This window comes from Cryptomeria japonica, chromosome 4, assembly GCF_030272615.1.
Source record: "Cryptomeria japonica chromosome 4, Sugi_1.0, whole genome shotgun sequence".
Lineage (NCBI taxonomy): Eukaryota > Viridiplantae > Streptophyta > Pinopsida > Cupressales > Cupressaceae > Cryptomeria > Cryptomeria japonica.
The window spans coordinates 616,149,096-616,170,811 of record NC_081408.1 but is presented as its reverse complement, the minus strand read 5'-3'; positions in this window follow the sequence as shown (position 1 = coordinate 616,170,811).

The following is a 21,716-nucleotide window of genomic DNA, read 5'->3' as shown; positions in this document are numbered from 1 at the left end:
TTTCCAATAAACATTATCCAAATTAACATCTTTCATCATAGTTCTAGCCATCTCAATAACAATTATATTCTTTCTCTCTATCACATCATTTTGCTGAGGGGTTCTTGGAGGGAAAAGATGTCTCCTAATGCCATATTTCTCATAGAAATTGTCAAATTCATTTAAAGTAAATTCTCCACCTCTTTCAGATCTCAAACATTTTATTCTAGCATCAACCTGATTCTGTATCATTGAATTGAAAAGTTGAAATCTTTCAAAAGCTTCAGATTTTTTGCTAAAAAATGTAACCCATGTCATTCTAGAGTAATCATCAATGAGTAACATAAAATACCTTTCACCATTGAGTTTGCATGTCCTTATAGGACCACATAAGTGTGTGTAAATTATCTCCAATGGATGTGATATAGAATATTCCTTGTTTTTAAAACTTCTCTTTGTTTGCTTTCCTAACTAACATTATCTGCACACGATGTCAATAGGTTTGATAATCCTTGGTAAATCTCTCATTGCTTTATAGTTATTGATCTTTATCATGTTATCAAAGTTTACATGACCCATCCTCTTATGCCATAACCAACATTCATTACACTGACTTAGATAACATTTATTTCTACTTCTATCCTTTATGTAGTAAACATTCCCGCTTGCCCTAATTACTTCTACTACCAGCTTTTTAGTTCTAACTTTTCTAATCACACATCCATTTTTTTGTAAACACAACTTCACAGCCTTTATTACACATCTAACTGACACTCAATAGACTATGTATCAATCTGTCTACATAATAAACACCATCATTTTTATGGTTTCCATCAATCGAGATGCTTCCTATCCCGCAGATCCATGCAGCTTCATCTCCTACAATTTTTTTACAAATCCACCATCATACTTCTTAAGAGTAATAAACTTGTCTTTTTTTCTAATCATGTGATTTGAGCATCCAGAATCAATAATCCATGATCTAGGTTCAACTTTAGCATGCAACATAGTTTTCTCTTCCGTACATTCCTGATACTTCTCTTCTATAGCCAGAAATAAGGATTCTTCATTTAAGTCTTTAGCATATTCTTCTTCAAATGAATGTGCCTCCATAGAATATAAACTCCTTTTCTCTTTATCTCTATCATACATTCTTATCTTAAAGTCATTTCTTCTATATCTACTTTTCTTTTCATCATCCTCAAACTTTGTGTAATTTTATTTATATGTACATTTAGAAGCATAATGACCAATTCTTCCACAATTAAAACATTTCAAGGGAAACTTACCTTTATAATTTTCAGTTACTTTCTTCACTCTTCTTACAAAGTTGTATTCAATCTCATTTAGGTTTTCACTAGTTTCCAGTTCATCTCTTGATATCCTTGGAACGTTGAATGTGGCTTCTCTTCGATAAGATTGTATATCTTCCATCTCTTTGATATCATTGGCAGCCAATGTACCAATAAGTTGATCAATTGTGTAGATGTTCAAGTCATGACATTCTTTAATTGCACACTTCTTTGGTTTGTATGGTTTTGTCAATGTAAACAAGATCTTTTTGATAATATCACTCTCTTCAAGTATTCCTCCAACGGCTCAAATATCTTTCATTGTATCATTCACTCTATGTATGTAACTTTCAACGCTTTCATCATCAACCATTCTGACACCTTCATATTTCTACTTTAGGTTCAAGAGTCTTTCTTGTTGGGTCTTCAAATCACCTTCATATGCATAACACAACTTGTTCCAAATTCCCTTAGCTTCTTTCATTCCTTTGACTTTGTCAAAAAATTAATCACTAAGATAGCTTATAAGAATTGTTCTAGCCTTTGCATTTGTCTCCTGAGCCTTAATCTTATCTAGAGTTGATGGTCCATAGGAGATCGTTGATAACCAGTATGGATGATCTCCTAGATTCCATTCTGAAATTCTTCCAAATAAGATTCCATTCTTTCCTTCCCATAATTATAGTTTGTTCCTGTAATGGAAGAAAAATTAGGGCTTCATAAATTATGCTTTGTAAACTAGGAAATGGCCTAAATTTCACAAACATTATATTAAAAGGAGGATGAACTCAATAGATCCCACCTCAATTCTATTAGGAAGAGGGTTAGATGTTGATTGAGGTTCTATGCCCCCTTTTGTTTGAGTTAAAATTATGTTATAATTAGGTTTTGAATTGCAGGTGCTAAACCTATAACAAACAATGAGAAATTGAAATGAAATGATGAAAATAGAATGTTGCAAAAGTCAAATAGAGCTATAAACTGGGATTTGAGTAGAAGAAGAGGATTGGAACTTGTAACTAAAAATTTTGGAAAAATTGTCGGGTGCCCTGGTCCTCCAAATTCACACCGGTTCTGCAATTTTGCCTTGGTCCTGGGGGATCTTTGGAACTTCTGCAAAAGACCATTTTGTTTATTTTTGTCTCATTTATCTTTTTCTACCTTCATAGCTCCCGAATATGCCACCTACACACCAAAAGAAGGGAAATTGTGTTGTGGATAGGGGTTTTCCTTAGGTCAAACCCCGAGTTTGGTATTAACCTTAATTGAAATAGAAATTGAACTTGAATTGAATTGGAAAATCTTTCCTTTTGAGGGCAAGGTTGAATTGCTTGAATGTAAATGATTATAGATTCAATACATGATGCAATGTTCTTAGGATAAATCCTTCATGTATTGATGCAATAACAAGATAAATCACACAAAATCCATCATAAAATCATAATTGAAACATAATATGAAGATGCCTTGATGTAATTTTCTGCTCATTGAATTAGATTTTCTCTTGAGGAAGAATAATTGTCCTTGAATTGATGATAATGCTAGCATAAAGTGTAATTGTGAAAATGAATTGAGAGAGATGCCTTATATAGGGATTTTAATAATTAAAATCACCTTTAGGACAACTTAGAATTGATAAAAAAATGACACAAAGAGGGATTTGAACATTATAATACCGCCAAATTGAGCTCTCGAAATTCGGGGGAAAAAGTACAGGAATAGAATGCTAGCATTCTGGTTTGGTCGACTTTTCTCTAATTTTATAGGGATGCAAGATATCATGATTATAAAGTCAAATACAACACGGTAGGTCAATCCAAGGTGTTTAGATATGCAAAAATGTGCTTTGAAGATTGAAATTGGGACACTATTAGAATTAATTAAAATAAAATTAAAAGGGGTGCACTTGGGGTTAAGGGCTGAATTTTATGATATCTGAATTGTTGAGAGAGGACTTTAGATTTAATTAAATTAATAATTGAATGCACAAAGGAGTCTTATAAATGCAAAATGCAATGGGACACACTAAGGTGGTTGCTAACCTAAGCGTGTAATTGGGCAACCCTAATTAGGGGTGTGCAATTTTGACGCTACATTTAGCCCCCACTTTAGTGGAGTATGATCTTACAGTAATATTCTCAATAAAGTAGAAATGAAGAGATAGAGCATCTGAGAGCAAGACAAACTAGGGATAGGATAATGTTGAGGGGTGATCAATCCCCCAAGCATAAGATTCTATCAATCCATGCAAGTAACCTTCAAGTATATACAAAAGAAAACAACATTAGTACTGAAACACAAAGATCCAAGTCAACTAGTTGAAGAGACCTCAATAATCAAAATGCCTCAACCGCTAATATCATTCTTGGCATGTTATTGCAAGAGCACAAGTGGACTTATAGAAAGAACAAGGACGTAGACCAATTGAAAGCACAAGAAACCATGATCCAACGCTAGAAAATGTGTGTTATGATATGGGTTTATGAGAGAGATAGAAGGAACATGGATTCCATGGGCTAGCAAGCTACACCAAGATAGGTTATCCATGTTGGGGAGGAGAGACAAAATAGTCTAGCTATGTCTTTCTAGTTCCACTCATCCTACTACATATGCTATTGTTTGGTTTTGAGGACATCTCATTTAAGACTTTGTTTTGTCTGGTTTCAAGCATGTGTAACCTCGTATAAGACAAATGATGCATAAGATGAGGATGAATCATGCGGATGCAACAATCCCATGTTGACAAATGAAATAAGGATTAAGCATGAGGATGCAATAATCTCATAAGTGATGGACAAAATAGGGATGAAACATGTGTATGCAACAATCCCATATCGATAATCAATAATAAAAAATGCAACTAGTGGGCCGCATATATGTCCCCCCTTAAGATGTCAACATAGTTCTATGTTGATGTCTTAAGGTAGATGGAAACAAGGACACCCACCTTCAATACCAAGGAGATATCTGCTAATCGATAATTTTCATGCATTCCAAGCTAGAAAGAAAGACTCCTGAATAGGCTTTATTTCTTTAATCAAGGAAGAGATAATTGTAAAAGAGATATCTTGCAACAAATGTAAAGGGATCCTTCTAAGGGATCCACGATTAACAAAGGATGAAGAGATCTTTGCATAGAGATATCTACCTCCAAGAGTAGAGGAGATCATTAATAAAGATGACATCTTGGAAGGAGAAGAGGACAAAGAATACACACCTTCTCCAATGTTTAGGAAAAATTGGATTCTTATTATTACACACTTTCAGTAAGGAGAGATTGTTCAAAATACCATTTCAAACAAAGAGTAGATCCCAAACAAGGAAATTTAATGCAAAGAATGACATCAAATTATGAAAGATGCAACTCAACAAGGAAAAGGAAATCTTTACAAAAAAAAGAGTTGAAATATTATTCTTCCCCCCCTCCCCAACATGGAGACAAGGATACCAAAGAGGGATCATTTATAAAAGACACACTCTTCTGAAACAAGGAAAAGATCCTCAACAGGGATGCATATCAAAATATAGAAGGGTTCATTATAAAAGATACAACTCAATAAAGAGAATAATTTGATGAATTATTATAGACTTTCAACACTAAGGAAGAGGTCCAATTAAGGATATGTACTTATAAGGCAAGGATACGATCCTCATTAGGGATACTTGTTCCAATAAGAGGGAGGGGATCCTTAGTAGGGATATACACCTCCACAATCAATAAGATATCCTTAGTAAAGAAACTACTTCACAAAGGGAAATTTTAATGTGAAGAAGGAGAGAAATTTGGAAATCATTCTTGTCCCCCAACATAGAGACAAGAGAAGTTACAAAATAGGTGATTATGTTGCTACCAAAGTATGATTTCACATGAAATTGTACCACCATGAATGACAATGAGCCCCCAATAGGTAAGCTACCAATGTCACATAATGAGGAGCAACATAACAACCACTAACGTTATGTAGAATGAATAAGATCAGAGTCCAACTCATTGTCATCTAGTATTTGAATGGTACCAATTACAATAAATTGTTGAATTTTATCCACTAAATCATGGCATTCATTAGTGGCATAGCCAGGGATTTGATGATACTTGCAAAAGGAAGGATTGTGTTGATGTTTCTTACAATTATTTCCTTGATTTTTTAAAGGGCGAGTAATCAAGTTGGCTTTAAGAAGCTCATATAAAATACTCTCTTGTTGTGATGAGAAATCGTAAGAAGACATAGATGTATTAGTCAATGGGGAAGGGGATGTTGACAAAAGACTTTGGAAACCTAGACCTTTTTTGGAAAAGTGTGATGTAGATTTCTCATAACAGTTGAAACTATGTTGCACACATCCTAAACCATGTCCATTTTATTCCTGTGTAGATGTTGAAATGTCTAGAGGAGGGGGTTCATTCCTAGTATCAAAATCTAAAGAGCCTTCATTATCATCAAGACGCGTTGTTAGGAGGGGTGGGAACTGATCTAGAATAAGTTTGGATGAATGACACACAAGGCTCCTTCAAGGCTTCCTTCTTAGATTGAGGGACCTTATACCCATTGAAAGAAGGTATAAAGTCTAATGTACCCCAATTTTTTGCTAAGGAAGCATCATTGATAGGATATTGTTTTGTTGAAGGAATCATATTATTAAGGGGAGAAATGCATCCTACTTCATCATGAACAAAATCATAATGATTAGAATCAGCCTTGACTGTGTGAGTAGAAGGGACTGCTTTCATAGCATGAATCCACGGTTTACCTAGAAGAAGGCTATAATTAAGATGGTTGGGAATGACATGAATAGGAGTAGGTAAAGTCACGGGTCCTACTTTGATAGGTAATATGACCATACCAAGTGACTCTCTAAGAACATTATCAAAGCAATGAACATAAAGAGGGTCGGGTTGAATAGAAGAATGATCCCAATTTAGCTTGTCTAATAAGTCAACACAACAAATGTTAAGTGCTAACCTACTATCAATTAAGGTACCTCTTATGTTTTGTTTATAAATGCGGGGAGTAATCATAAGGGGATCATCTCTACTTTTTACCTCTATAGAACGCAATTCATCTTTTGAGAATGTAATATCCTTTGGTTTAGAAGAAGGATGAGGAACCACCTTATGAAAGGCTTCTTGAATCAACTTATGGTATGAAGGTGAAGTTTGAATCAAGTCCCAAAGGCAAATCTTAGTTAACATATCATGGATTTTTTGAACAAGATTAGGTCCCTTATCAACATTTCGATTAAGATGGGGGGGGGGGGGGGAGAGGGGAAGTGAGAAGAACATTGGGATCCTTCTTTTTTATGCAAGCATTAAATGTTTGTTGTATTTTGAAACCATATTTTTGTTCTAGTTGCCTTTCCAAAGCACCTCTTTCACACATGTATCTTGCAACTTTTGAGATGTTAGGAGGTTTCTTGGGTGTAGGCTTCTCATAAATGGAAACATGAATGGTATTGACTTGATTAATCTCTTTGTTCTACAAGGATACGTATATATAAGGGAGAGCATCAAGGAAATCGCTAATGATTTCATCATCTTGTGCCAAAGTATCTTTATGGGTAAGATAATACTTAGGAGAAGGACAAACATGACTCATTCATGTTTCATCTCTAGTATAAAATCCATTAAAATGAAAAAAGGGTATGGTATCACTAGGAAAGGTAGCTACACTATCATCCACTTGCACCAAATGGTCCTCATGGGGAAGGTACATGTTAGGATAAACATAATTCTTCAAAGCTTCATCCTTAGAAGGGAGAGTTTTAAGTGTTCATAACCTCTTCTTACACCATTGTGCCCTCATTGGTAGGACCGAATTTGGGAGGGGGTAAATCAATGTCCATTAACATTTCTTCTCTAGGAGAGGTACCATGTATGGAAGGTAAAGTTACATTAAGGAAGGTGTTTATGATATCATCCTCTTGTTCTAAGATATTTTTAGGAGAAAGATCAATATCAATTGTCAAAACTTCATCTTTAAGAGGAAGAGTTGTAAAAGAAGTGTTAATAATCTCTTCTTGCACCAAATTATCCTCATGAAAAAGAGAAGATAATTTAGGAGATGAATTATCACAAAAGCTTCTTCATAAATAGGAATGATAGAATGTAAAGGTTCATAAAGTGGATTGTCATGCATGACAATATCCTTGTGAGTTTTTGGATATTTAGAGGATGATTAGAGGTAAGGATGAAGTCATCACTACTAAATGGCTTACGCATTATGTTAATTAACCTTTGGCAAAAGGATGGTTTATAAGACTTAGGATAAAGGAAACCATGAAGAGCCTCCTCAAGTTCTTCTCTACTATATACTTCTTTGAAAGGATAATCATTATAAGTGAATGAAATGTCAAAGGAACGATAGTCTTGCAAAGAGTAATTTGAAAGTTTGAAAAATAAATGCTAACTATTGCAATACAATGATATAAAGCATGTAAACACACAAATGCATAAAACAATTTTTTTTGTTTTGTATTTCTCTCTTAAATAAAAAAATATGAAATGAATGTCTCTAAATCTGAAAAACACACTTGAAAAATTAGACAACCCACAAGTTAATGTTAGAATTATAAATTAGGATTTTAATGAAATTAACCACTAAATTTATGTAATTCAATTGCAAATATGATATATGAGTAAAAATTTGAAAGTTAAAATGCATACAAATCAGATTTGAAGATGAAAAATCAGAATTAATGCAAGTGTAAGAATGTCGAGGTCACCAAAATGTAATGAAAAAAAATAGGGTTTCACAAATTATGCTTTGTAAAATAGGAAATGGCCTAACTTTCACAAACATTAAATTAAAAGGAGGATGAACTTAATAAATCCTGTAGACACCTAAAAATGTCTCATTAATCATGTACTAATTATTCGTCTTAATTAGTTAAATAATTCTTTAATTATTTAGTTAAATTAATTACTTATTCTTCTAAATTCATATTTCTTCATCATATTACTAATTATTCTACTTCTATTTCTTTCTAATCAATTAATCATCGAACCCTTTTCAGTTCACCTTCTGTATCATCTTCAATTTGAATTGAATATTGGGGTCATTGTTCAACTATTTGCTTTGCTAGCTCCTTTACTAAAGAATATGGTAATGAAACCTCTCCTTGGTCAGTTGAAGTTGTTTGAGGAGGATTTGTTCATATAGCTTGGGTAGATGGAGCAACTCCTTCCTACAGATTTGATGTCTCCAATCGTACTCTTTTCTTCCTTTACAATTGTGGGCCTACTTCTTCCACTTCTAACCAGACTGCTATTGTCCTCATTGGTGGTGGTCCTTTCTTCAATCTTTAATACACACCAGATGTGTCCTCAGAGACTTCTTTTGTCTTTTCTTTAGCTCTGCCAGATCTAGTTCTTTGGTGGACTAAAGATGGGGAAACAATAATAGAAATGGCAATAGGAGTTTCCTTCCTCTCCCTAGTTAGTTCTTCACTTGTCGAAGGAGTCCCCTAAGCTCTCCTATCACCTTTCATTTGCTTGTGCACCTTCAATGGAGTTTTTTCAATGAATGCCCTTGCATAGTCTATTGGGTTAGTCAGAGGAGGTGGCTTCTTTGATGTGGAGGGAGCCCTTTCATCTTTCAATTTTTTGGCTTGCTCCTATTGAGGCTTACTTTCAACCTATGGGATGGGGAGCATATCATAGGGATGACTAATCCACTCATTAGTCTAGTATATGACATCTCGAGCTTGTAACTGTATATATTTTGGTTCTATTAGATTCTCATCCACATTATGTATAGGGATGTCAAAGATTCTTCTCTTATTGTAAAGTGGGTGCAATCTGTTTTCACTATCTTTATCCCTTATTTCACCCAAGATCCATATATTTTTTACTTGGGTTGACAAGTCTAAGTCCATTTGACAATGATCACTTATTCTTACTTCATGTTCATCCACACAATTGGCCCAATGGTGTTTAATATATGGCACGTTCCTAAAATGTGACCTCATCACCTTTCTAAATGTACTAATGGGATCAAATTTACTCCCCTCTATCTACAAAGGCTTTAAAGAGAACTCCAATAATTCAAATTGACATTCTTTTTTTCTTTCATTCCAAGCAAGCATGAGCTTCAACTCTTATAGGCAACTGGAAGCATTTATGTTTGTTGACCACCAATTTGTGGGAATCAGGCACTTGTCTGCCAAGCTCCAAGACAATCAATATGTCACATGGGTACCGAGTCAGTTTTTTTGGGGCCATAATGCAACTTGCTACTCTGATATAAGTGAAATTCTTGAATTGGATGAATTAGCTCCCAAATATTTGGATTTTAGCAACAATGTTTGACGGTAATATTTTACCAATATTTCCTTCAAGAGTCCTTATGATAGTAAACACAAAAAAGTCATTGATTGTATAATGGTTTTTTTTCTCCTCTCCAAATTCAATTGAGGATAATGATTATCTCTCATGTTTGGACCGGTGAGTGATCCTATCTTTTTCAGTCTAAGGTAAGTGGCCTAAGTAGCTAGAAGGTAGAACAAGTAAGATGGCATGTAAAATTTGGGATCTCTCTTCACCTTGACTAGTTTTTCATCTAGATTGTCACTAATCATCCTTCCCTAGTCAATGAAATCTCTTCTGGTTGCAATGGTTTTTGTGAATAGGACCATCCACGGCTTAAGCTCCTTAACATCTAGCAAGCTTGCCACCCTGCTTAGGATAGTGGCATAATCCCTGGTAACTACATGCAGGTAGGCTCTATGGACCCTTTTGATTTGTTCTAGTTGTGAGCTCTTCTTTTATTTCTTAATTAGTTGGTCATTGATATAATCCATTGGATTCTTTTTATTAGCATAATATTGTTCTCCCCACATTATTATGACTTTTGAATATTGGTCATGTTGAGGGATGTGAAATACTACTTCAATTGCATTAGGAGATATATCTAGGATGATCACTCCTAGCGGGTTGTACACTCTTCTCTCATTGGACTTGTAGTTAATGACACAAGCTAGTACCATGTCTAGAGATTGCAAGCGAATTGGGAAGCCTATAGCTAGCACCAATCCCACATGTACCAAGGACGTAGCCCATATTGTTCTGTCATATATAGTTGACATTCTCCTTAAGAAAGTTTTCAAGTCTACATGTCCCAATTCTTTATCAATTATATTCCTATCCACTGAGACCAACTTGGTCGAAGGTAGGTGACCGTTAAGTTTGTACTTCATGGTTACCAACTTCTCTTGAGAAATCACCAATTCTGCACAAAAAAAAGTTGAGTGAGCAGTTCATTATTATAACAAAGAAAACAACTATACTTAACTACTTATGCACTTTATTATAAATCAAACTTAAAAGCAATGCTACAACTAACATCTAACTACCACTAATCTAACTAATTAGGAAAACTAAAACTAATAATAAACATCTATCCCAACTCAAGAAAATAGACCTAACAATTAAAACACCTATCCTTATTGGAAGAACCAAACTTCCCTCTTTGAGAGTTGGGGATGTGACATCCTTTATCTCCACCTAAGAAAGCACCACTTTGGATTTTAGGGATCAAGGATGTAGATACCCTCTACCCATCAATAAAGAAATAGGTCATGTTTATTTGGGGGGTCGAGGGTGTGGAATCCCCAACACCTTTTAGGTATTGGGGATACCACATCCTCGATCCTCTCTTGATTGTAAGGTGTAAATCAGGGATTGAGGATATTGAATCCCTGATCTTTTTTAGAGTCCATGAAAGCTATGAGATCAAGGATCAGTAATGTTGAATCCCAATCCATTTTAACTTTGTTCATTCTCTGATCTTTGTGAGCCGATAAGTAGTCATTGTCTTTTTGGTTGTGGATAGATACTTTGGAATTTTTCTTGATTTGATTCTTAGCTATTTGAGGTCCACTCATTGCTTTACCATTCTAGATTACATACTTGAAACTGTAGCCGGTTCAAATTGACAGTTGAGAGAAAAAGGATTTCTCAATGAAGGTTCACACTTATTAAATCTACCAAATTGAAACTAGGCAAGATTGCTACTACAAAACATAGGGCACACACAAATGGGCAGGAGACATTGGGTCAAACAAATGAAGGAAACACTAACATACCTCTTCCCCATTATGGAAGAATGAGAGAGATCATCACAAGGTCTCACCAAACATAAAGCAAAACAATAAGAAGGAAAATAAGGTGGTGCAGACACTTCCATGAATGCCACCGTGGACAAGGAAAGAGAAAAAATGAAAAGAAACCCAAACAAAACCATGAGACAAAGTAAAATGCAAAGAAACCCTACATCTACAACTATGAAGGACACTCCTGAAGCTCGACAACACTTGTGATAAACCTTAGGGGTCACTGTAGCTCAATTCACATATGATGCAATGATTTTGTCACTTGGAATGCATGAGGAGGACTTGAAACACACCAACAAACTGAAGAAATGAAGTGAGCAAATGAGTCCTCGAGATAGGCTTTTATAGAAAATAAGTGCATTAAATGCACCCCTAGTGGTAGCTAGGGTTGTATCCTTTTAGGGGTTGGGGGTTGGGGGTGTTGAGCGTGCATAGAGATATACACATTTGGCATCCCCAATGCCTAATCCTTGAAAGGGGCATCGAGGATATAATATCCTTGATGCTTGAATGTCTTGTTGTGATTATTGAAGTCTCTCCTAACTCGACCATTGAAAGACCGAAGAGGGCAAGAGAAACAAGGAAAAAGGGGGGAAAAGAAGAGAGAGAGAGAGACAGAGAGAGACAGAGACAGAGAGAGAAGTGTTTATTTGTGGAGACACAATAGGAATCAAATGATTGTAAACTTGGATTTGATTTATATGAACATTATGTATATGAAAAATAAAACCACATTCAGTTTTACTCTAGTTCTCATAAATCTTCTAGGGTATTAGATTTAATCCATTCTAATATATTTGGTCTTGTTAAAGTTCTAAATAAAACCACATTCAGTTTTACTCTAGTTCTCATAAATCTTCTAGGGTGTTAGATTTAATCCATTCTAATATATTTGGTCTTGTTAAAGTTCTTTCAATTTTAAATTTGTATATTATATTTTTATATTGATGACTATCATAGAAGCAGATGGATATAATTCATGAAAATTAAATATGAAACCTTTAGTTGTATTAAAGAGTTTAAGGCTCTTGTAAATAATCAAATTGATAGGAAGAATAGGATTTTGAGGATTAATAATGGTAAAAAAATTGTTTAATAGATTTTGTAAGGAACATGGGATAGAAATTCATAAAATAGCTTTGTACACCCCTTAGTAGAATAGAGTTACAAAAATAATGAACATGGCATTGATGGAGAAGGCTAGGAGTATGCTTAATGGGGTTAGTTTGGAATATTTTTTTGGATAGAAGTGGTTGTTGTGGCTTATTATATATTTCTACATCGACTCTTGTTGATAAGACACTTATGGAGGTATGGTTTCACAAAAATGATTCATTGAGATATCTTTGGTTGTGAGGAACATGCACATGTAATTGAGGAAAAATGGTAAAATTTGGAAAAAAAATTTATAAAATGTATCTTCATAGGCTATGGTGTTTCTATAAAAAGATATGAACTTTGGGACCTTGTAGTTGAGAGATCATATTGGCAGCGTGTTATCTTTAAATAAGTCAAGTCTTCTTCCATAATATTATAGCTAGAGAAGGATGAAAACAATGATGGGATTCAACTAACTTGAAAGAGATAGAAGGTTGAATCAAAAACTCAAAATGGATTTGAATTGGAGGAGAGATTAGATAGTTTAATTTTTTTTAAATAAGATATAAAACCTCTATCTTAGTCATCAAGGAGGTCCACTCGACAAAGACAACAACTAGACAAGTATACTTCCTTTGATTCGAGATGTATTTTTACTTTTATCATTAACATTGTGAAGCTAGGACTATAAAGGTGGCTATGGGTATGAATTATGCCTAGTATTGGAAGGTGGTCATATATGAGGACATTACTACTTTGAAGAAAAACAACACATGGGACCTAATACCTTTGCCTAATAATGAAATCCTATTAGATATAAATGGGTGTTCAAAAGCAAAATAGGGTTTGATGGTAGAATCAAGAAGTAAAAGGGGTGATTAGTTGTGAAGGATGATTTTTAGGTTTTGGGACTATATTATGGTAATATTTTCTCTCTATTAACAAAGTTAGCATCCATTCAATTTAGATTATCTCTTGATATAACACATGATTTTGAGATTGATAGGATGGATGTGAAGAAAAAAATCCTTCATGGTGATTTGAAGAAAGATATTTATATGACATGGTTGGAACACTGTGTTGAGAAAGGTAATGAACATTTTGTTTATAAGTTCAATAAATCTTTGTATAGTATTAAGAAATCGCCTAGGATGTGGTACCAACAGGTTTATCATTTTGTATTAAGTTTGGGACCACTAAAATCCAAATAATTCCATTGCATCTACTATAAGGTGGATGATGATCATGTTCTTATTATTGTGCTATATGTTGATGATATTTATTTTTCTGGTAATGGGAATGGTTTGATTTGTGATTTAAAGCGTCAAATTTTAGCACAATTTGATAAGGACTTTTTTGGATATTGGTTGATGTGTTGTCATTGATGTCAACATATGTGGAGATTGTTGATGAGGAGATTGTTGGAAAGTTTTCTTCTATGTATTCCAGTGTTGCAATTTGATTGGATGAGTTGGTTTAATCTGTGTGTTGTAGATGAGTTGAAGCAGTTTAAAGCATTTTTGGTATGTTGGTTGTAGATGGTTCATTCCCATTTGCAGAGGTCTGTATGATGATTTGATTGAGTTATGAGATCTGGTATTGAGAATGTTATGTAGTTGTTCGTGTTATTTGATATTCTAGTTTGTGCTCTGTATTTCTTCGGAATTGCTATATCTTTGGTTGCATATGTTTGAGATGTATTATGGACATTGATGTGTGTCCTCATCTCATGTGGTTCATGATTTGGAGGTCTGCAAGCAAATCTTTTAGTTTGACAGGCAGTTATATTGATGTTCTTGTGCTCCGATAGAGAAATGATGATGACTCTGGTAATCCGAGTTGTTGCAATTGTTGTGATGAAATTTGCGTTGCTTGTGAATGTCTCTAGATTGTGTTTTATGCATAATGGTGGTCCGCATTGACTATTGTGCACGTTATTGAAGATTTTTCTTGTCCGGTGATGTTCTTCCTGTTATGCAACATTCTTGGTGATCGTAGCATGTTGCGGATGATCGAGGCATAATTCCTAGAGGTGTTTCATATTTGTAGTATTGTTTTGGGTCCAGACTATGTCTTAGCCGACATTGTTTTGGTCCGCATGTATTATTGTAACGTGTGAGGATATTATTTTGTAATTTATACTGAGGGTTTGGCCGACCTTGAAATATGGGTTGAGGGTTTGTATAAATATATGTAATAATTATGTAAGATGTATGTTTGAAGTGTTTGCATTGTATATGTGATTGTATGATTGAGTTGGATGTGCAAACAAGTGATTTGATCTTTCAGAAGTGTGAAGGAGAAGAGAAGTGCTCTAGAGCAGACTATGTGCTTAATTGGAATTGTACTCAAGCATATGGAGATACTATTTTTGCAGTTCATGTAATCCGGATTGTAGTCAAAATGCTTTTGTAAGTTAGTGAGACTACCTGTAAGGTAGTGAGACTTCCCTTAAGGTTGTATCCTTTATGGGTTTCTTATTTTGAGGAGTGAGCTTGATGCAGTGTGCCTGAATGTGTGTGCATTCCCATTGTAATATCCATTTTACTCTTAACAGGGTATTATCTTATTGTGGGTAGGTTCCCAATGTGGTTTTTCCCTTAACTGGGTTTTCCACGTCAAAAATCTTGGTGTTATGTGTGTTATTGATGTGGTATTGTTTCATGCTTTAACTGTTAATTATCAGTTTTGTTGTGTGCTTTAAGTTTCAGTAAGTTTTCAGTGCAAATTAATTCACTCACCCCCCCCCCCCTTCTCGGTTTGTTGCATTGTTGCCAACAGACTTAGGGGTAACTAGGTACATCTTGGGGATAAAGATTAAAAAATATATAAATAAATTTTATTGGTTGGGCTAGAGTAAGTATTTGAAGTTAGTGTTGGAGAGGTTTAACATGTTATATTATAGGCTATTATGTGTTCTTTTTATGATAGGGACAAATTTATGTATTGAGTTGCATTCAATTTCTTCTAGTGAGATAGAGGATGTGAAATGGGTACCTTATGGTAGTGTAGTCAAGAGTTTGATATATGCTATGATCTGCACAAGATTATAAATTGCTTGATTAGTGGGAGTCCTTAGTTGATTTGTGACTAATGCAGTGAAAAGGATATTCAAGTATTTGTAAGGTACTTATATGTATTATTTCCGTGAGATTTTGCCAAGATCAAGAGCTCAATGAAAAGTACAATAGAGAGAGACAAAATAGATGATAGGAATAAACTGTATTCTATCAAGATGAAAATACTGATCAACTAGATCATCGACTATTACATACAATGTAGATGAGCCTGCTTATATAGGCAAGGCTATATGGATATGTGAGCACACAAACATGACATGTGGCTCAATAAGAAATAAGGGTAGGTAGGAAATAGGTGTGGTAGGTAGGAGAAACAATAAAATATTCCACATGAGGTGGATCACCCACCGAAGGTGGAATGTAACAACAAGATAAGACCACAAAAGGTGGAAATTCTCCTACACACACTATCCCAATGTGGCACAAACACCCAAGTGTCTCATACCTAGACCTACTATAAAATTCATGTACCTAAGTAAACTTAAGTAAGGTGTAATAATATCCAACATGAATAACTAATTATACCAACACCCCCCTTAAGTGCAACTTAGGGGAATGCACTTAAGTCTACAATGCAACTAAGCAAAGCAAGATGGGTTTCGGCTACGAGGCCATGTTAGGTTCCCATGTACAAATGCAAATGCATGCAACCCAATGCAATGAAATCTCTCACAAAGCGGGGAAAGAGAGAAAAACCCAATGGGAAAAAACCCTCCACCAAAAGAGAGATGAAAACCATATACAAATAAATCTCATAGAGGTATGTGAGGAACAAAACCCCATGTGAGGAAAAAGTCCCCCCCATATGAGAGAAGAAGAAGAGCGACTAGGTATCCCCCTCTCAATCTAGAATCTGCACCAATGATAGAAGCTCGATGATGTATGAAGAAACTGCTCCACGAACGTCGAACAACATTCCTCCCCTTAGGAAGAAACAAAACCAAAGGTGTAACCATGAAGTCTCCCCAATCATGAAGGGAAGATGTAGGAAAAAAACTCATGATGAATGGAATCCCTGAAAAATACTCAAGTGTCCCCATGTCGATGCTAAAAGTTACCCCCTCTAAAGGTGGTAAACTACTCCACACTGCTGAAAAAGGAACTCCAAGATCTAGTGGAGATGAATGTAGAACAATATCCAAAGACTCACATGTCTCCTCAAAGAATAAAGAGACCTCCTCCAACTGATGTACAAAAGTATCCACAATCATGTCAACCTCTAAATAATGATCATGTAGAGAATGTACAAGAGGGTCAGAGTGTTCCCTCGCAACAATTGAAGAAGGATCATCTTCATCAAAGAGAAGATGAATGTCATCAATGATGTCTCCCAAATCTGGAATGTAGGACTCCACAAACAAACCTGCAATGTCTATCAAGTAGTCATCCCATGAAACTGAAGCTGAAAGACATGAAATATATTGTTGCACTGAATCACAAGAAGGCAAAACTTTCGCACTAGCTGCATCATCAGGTGCAATAGGTGAGGTGATATCAATAGGAGGAGATGAAATGGAAGGCTCAAGAACGGGGTCACATGTGAGAATCCCCAAGTTCAAGTACCCAAAGTTCTCCTCAAAATCGGAATCATCAACATAGGAAGAATCAACCTCATTAATAGGACCAATGTGAAAAGGAGTAAAACCAAGATGCATGATTAGCCACCCCAGTTGCAATGATAGTTCTAGTCTCCAACTCTCTAATGATAACCGAATTAGGTGTGAACTCCACAGTTTTCCTAGTTGCCCCATGCGTGATTTGATAGATGGAAAGAAGATTGTTTGTCAAGTGGGGTACACACAACACATCATTGAAGGAGTTATCCCCAATGGTAATAGATCCTTTCCCAATCACATCCATGTATGTATGATTTCCCATCAAAATATGCGGCATGTGGCAAGGCTCAAATGAAGAGAACATAGACTACGAAGATGCCATATGATGAGAAGCCCCTGAATCTAGAAGCCATCTCCCTGAATCATGACTTGTAGTAGCACAAAGAGCTTGTCCCTTTCCTTTATCTGTCCCAAAAGAGTGATCCTTTCCTTTATCCTTTTCCTTGGAAGAAGAAGCTGATGTAGACATCCTAGAAGGTGGGTTGATTTTGTTCTTCTCAAGAAGATTCTTCAACTCATCAATATCCTTCTTGTAACAATGATGTTCATCATGTCCTAACTTCTTGCAATACGCACAAAAAAGATTGTCCTTATATGATTTCCTCTTAGGTGAGTCACCTTGTTATGGAGAGGAAGATTGTGCTCCATCTTGTTGTGGTTTTGACTTAGGTTGCTTTTGATTCTTGCCTTTTTCTTGATTGCTTTGATTCCCTTTATTAGCCACCAAAGCTTGTGACTTTGAAGATTTGAGAATCCCCATCTTGGTCAACTTAGATTGCTCAAGTATCAACATCTCCGTGAATGAATCAAATGAGGGAGAAGTGTAAGAGGAACCTTGAGCTAACCTATGGGTGTGAAAGCTAGATACAAAGGTGGCATACTCTGAAGAAAGCTTGTCCAACAAGTTATAAACCAATTGAGCATCCTTTTTGTCAATGCCACAATCCTTAAGCTTTGCTCTTAGCTCATTTTCTTTTGTGACATAATCCTGGATTGTATCAAAATCCTTGGGATCCAAAATTGTGAGTTCACTATCAAGTTTGTAGCCCTTAATCTCATCAACTTGTCCATACAATTTCTCAAAAATATCCCAAGCCTCTTTAATTGTAGTACACTTATCAATGTGAAAAATGAGGTCATCTGATACATACTTTCTAAGAGTTCCAACTGCCATAGAATTCTTAGTGATCCATTCAATTTGAGCATTTGAGTCCTTTTTTCCATTAGTTTACTCCAAGACTTAATCTTCCATGAAGCATATGAGGAGTTAAAAGTGGAAATTTAGGAGAACCCATAGCACCAAAATGAAAAAACACAAGATAGAGAGAGGCACAATCACACAAGACACCCCCCCAAATTACTTAATCAAGAAACCCCCCCCCCCAAAAAAAAAAAATGGTGATTCGACACTTTATACTTAGTGTGTATACAATGGGCCACTTGCAAAACAAGGCAAAATGGACTTCTGATTTCAACTTTACAACTTCTCAAATTGAGATATAAGAGACTTCAACAAATACTGCTAGTGATCTAAACTGAGATCCAAGCAAAATACAAGAACCAAATAGGCCAAAAATGACCAAATACTGAAAGTACAATATCCACTCAAAATCACTGCAAATGAATGGTAGATTATGAAAGTAGATGAAAAATTATGCACTTTCAAAAAAAATAGCACTTGAAAAGGAGGTTGTATGACCCCAAACGAAACCTCTGAAGTTGCAAAATCTGGGATTAGATAGGTACAATCATGAAAATCTAAAAATTTAGAAAACTTCATTCATCAAAATCAGAAAATTCCTCCACCACTGCGAAGAGCATGAAATTCTAGCCTATTTCAAAAAAAATTGCATCAAAAAAGGAGCAAAAATGAGCAAGATATGGCCTTCCAAAGTTGAATTGCAAAACTGAAAAGCTCAATGAGAGGGGGGTAAAAAAATTTCAAAATTGTTGATGTAGCGCTGATGTCAACAATTAATGAGCTTAATATTGACAGCCATATGATCATCAAAATGATCATCGCACCCTTGCCAAGCTGTACGGAAAATGCCATGTGGCAGTCTACAAATGATTCTGTACTGTACGGAAATGTCGAGGTGGCGTCTGTGTGGCTGTTGATGTGGCGGCCAACTGGGCAAGTGAGGTGTCTGCGTTGACCAACAGTGGCATGGCGGGGCCCGGACAAGTAGGAGTGGCGGTCGGAGGTACAAACGCCAGCAGGAGGATTGTCAGCGCAGCAGGAGCAGCTGGAGCAGGAGTCGAAGCCGGTGGAGTCGTCGAGGAATGGTTTTGGTGGTAGGGAATGGTGTTGCCAAAATGGGAGCTTGCAGTGGTTGACTGCATGGTGATCAATCGACGAGGTGGGTTGTGTGATGTCAGTAATCGCCGGTGGGTGTGTGCAAGTCATCGGCGGCGGCAAAAGCGCGGTACGAGTTCTACGAAAACCACAAGGTACGGGGTGGGGGGGTCACAGGGCCTCCCCCCCCCCTCTCCACCCCCGCCCCCCCCCCCCCAAATTTTACAATTTAATATTCAAAAAGTGCGAATATAAAAAAGAATGGAAATAAAAATTCGCAGAAAATTTTCTTTTTTTTTTGAAATTTTTTTTGGTACCATACTATCCTAATAGGCTAAATTTTTCCTCCAAAAATGACTTTCTCCAAAATAGGCCGAGTTTATACTCAATTTTTGTGGAAACGGCCTTCCAGACACAATGGTTAGGTTGAAAATACTCTACGACGCACCCAAAAATAGCAACACCCCAGATCCGAAAATTGAAGCCTCCACAAGACTAATCAAAGAAGCCCTTTAGGCTCTGATACCATGTGATATTTTACCAAGATCAAGAGCTCAATGAAAAGTACAATAGAGAGACAAAATAGATGATAGGAATAAACTGTATTCTATCAAGATGAAAATATTGATCAACTGGATCATCAACCGTTACATACAATGTAGATGAGCCTGCTTATATAAGCAAGGCTATATGGATATGTGAGCACACAAACATGACATGTGGCTCAATAAGAAACAAGGGTAGGTAGGAAATAGGTGTGGTAGGTAGGAGAAACAATAAAATATTCCACATGAGGTGGATCACCCACCAAAGGTGGAATGTAACAACAAGATAAGACCACAAAAGGTGGAAATTCTCCTACACACACTATCCCAATGTGGCACAAACACCCAAGTGTCTCATACCCAAACTACTATGAAATGCATGTACCTAAGTAAACTTAAGTAAGGTGTAATAATATCCAGCATGAATAATTAATTACACCAACACTTTCTTCTATCATGGTTATCCCACATTCCACATGGGACAAAAGTTTACTCTATATTCATATAATTGTGAATTCAGATTGGGCTAGAGACGTCAACAACAAAAAAATCCACTAACAAATGAATTGTCGCTATATTTAGTGGCACAGTCAATTGGATGATAAGTGACAAGTTATAGTTACTTTTTCCTCTACAAAAGTAGAGTAAATGGAAACAAATCATGCTTTTAAAGAAGTCATCTAGGTTATATGATTGCCTTTATATATTGAGATAGAGGAATGAGCCATTATGATTCATTATGATTGACAAAGTACCATATATCTAGTAAATAACTGAACCTTTCATGTGATGATGAAGCTATTGTCACATGAATGTGCATGTTTGTTGAACCTATTTAACAATTCAATGAAACAATGGGATGTCCTCTAGGTGTAGGACCTTGATATTTGAGGCTATGAGAATTTGCCAAGATCAAGGGCACAATGAAAAGCACAAATAAGAGAGACAATAGTTTGACAAGAACAGACTATATTCTCATCAAGGCAAGGCCAAATGGATATGTGAGCACACAATCATGACATGTGGCTCAATGAGAAACAAGGGTAGGTAGGGGTAGGTAGGAGAAATAGTAAAACATTCCACAAGAGGTGGATCACCCACCGAAGGTGGAATGCAACAAAAAGAAAAAACCACAAAAAGTGGAATTTCTCCCACAAGCATCATCCCTATGTGCACACTTCCCTAAGTGTCTCATATCCAAACTAAGATGAGATGCATTATCCTAAGTCAACTTAAGTGTAATTATATCCTATAAGAATAAATAATTACACGAACACCCCCCGCTTAGGTGCAATTTAGGGGAATGAAGACTCAAGTCAACAATGTAAGATGGGTCCCAGCTACTAGGCCATGATAGGTACCCATGTACAATATGCAAATGCAAGCAAACCTATGCAAAGCAATCTCTCACAAACAGAGAAAGGGAGAAAACTCAGTGGGAAAAAGCTCCCCCCCCCCAAAAAAAAGAGAGATATATGTACAAAGAGACTCTCAAAGAAAAAGGAGAAAACCTCAAAGAGGAAAAAGTCCCTCCCGGAAGGAGAAGTCAGCTGACCCCCCCGATGAAATGTCTCGCACCCCCAAGAGAGATCTCAACTAATGATACTTACTCTCAGTGAAGGGTTTGGTGAAGATGTCTGCAACCTACTTCTCTATAGGACAATATTGCAAATCAATGACCTGCTCCTGAATCAGCTCCCTAA